Here is a 1,462-nt window from a genome sequence, read left to right as displayed (position 1 = left end):
ATTCTAACCAGGGCCATAGCTTGAGACTTTGTCTCAAAAAAAAAGTCTATTGTAATTTAATATAGTGAAGTGGGCTCTAGTGTTCACTTCTACAATGCTGGACAGTAATTGTTTCTATGCTATTTTGAGAAGTGCCCTAAGGTAAAGAATTTGGATTAAGTCAAATAATATTACAGGGCTAGAAAAATAACAGATTGCTATGCAGAATGCAGACCACAAAAATTTCCAATGCTTGCTCCAAGTGAAATTCTCAGACACTTATTTGTTATTTCTTTTCTTTTTCTCTTTTTTTTGAGACAGAGTCTCACTATGTTGCCCTCAGTAGAGTGCTATGGTATCACAGCTCACAGCAACCTCAAACTCTTGGGCTTAAGTAATTCTCTTGCCTCAGCCTCCCATGTAGCTGGGACCACAAGTGCCCGCCACAACACCTGGCTATTTTTTGTTGCAGTTGTCATAGTTGGTTGGCTGGCTGGGGCCGGGGTCCACCCTTGGTGTATGCGGCTCATGCTGTAACCACTGTGCTAAGGGCGTGGAGCCCCTACTTGTTATTTCTGACAAAAGCAGGAACCTGAAAAACTGTGTACACATGTGGCACTTCTGCAGCTTGAAGGGAGGTAGGAGGGCAAACGAATAACTCAGGTAAGAATAAAAAGCAAGTTCTAATATCACAATTCTCACAACAAGCACCTCAGGTTTCTTTAAATAGCCACTCCCCCTCTAAAACAGTTCTTTATTAAAAGGCACTGACTCTGGCTCCCAGTCTGTGGCCCACAGACACCTGAGCTGGTGGGCTGGCCTGGGCCCACCAAACAACGACAGCTGCAACCAAAACATAGCCAGGCCTTGTGGCAGGCACCTGTAATCCCAGCTACTAGCGAGGCGGAAGCAAGAGAATCACTTGAACCCAGGAGTTGGAGGTTGCTGTGAGCTGTGATGTCACAGCAGCACTCTACCCAGAGTGACAGCTTGAGGCTCTGTCTCAAAAAAAAAAAAAAAAAAAAAAATACTGACTCCATCTAATGTTCCCAAGCACCTTCATACTAAAACCTGCTCCTGGCTCAGAGCCTGTAGCTCAAGCGGCTAAGGCGTCAGCCACACACACCAGAGATGGAGGGTTTGAATCCAGCCAGGGACAGTCAAACAACAATGACAACTACAACCAAAAAATGGCAGGGCGTTGGGCAGGCGCCTGTAGTCCAAGCTACCTGGGAGGCTGAGGTAAAAGAATCGCTTAAGCCGGCTCGGCGCCTATGGCTCAACCGGCTAAGGTGCCAGCCATGTACACCAAAGGTGGTGGGTTCGAATCCCCAGCCTGGACCCGCCAAACAACAATGACAGCTACAACCAAAAAATAGCCGGGCGTTGTGGCGGGCGCCTGATGGTCCCAGCTACTTGGGAGGCGGAGGCAGGAGACTCGCTTGAGCCCAGGAGTTGGAGGTTGCTGTGAGCTGTAATGCCA

At 47.9% G+C, this 1,462-nt stretch overlaps 1 protein-coding gene across 1 annotated transcript in view; it reads right to left on the bottom strand.

Annotated features, from left to right (window-relative positions):
* The window catches only part of SEC23B (Sec23 homolog B, coat complex II component), a 54,615-nt gene that overhangs the window by 52,218 nt on the left and 935 nt on the right, over positions 1-1,462 (bottom strand). The gene's annotated exons all lie outside the window — the stretch shown is intronic.

The sequence above is a fragment of the Otolemur garnettii genome, unplaced genomic scaffold, assembly GCF_000181295.1.
Source record: "Otolemur garnettii isolate 467f Iridium unplaced genomic scaffold, OtoGar3 scaffold00136, whole genome shotgun sequence".
Lineage (NCBI taxonomy): Eukaryota > Metazoa > Chordata > Mammalia > Primates > Galagidae > Otolemur > Otolemur garnettii.
This window is presented reverse-complemented; position numbering and strand designations above follow the sequence as displayed.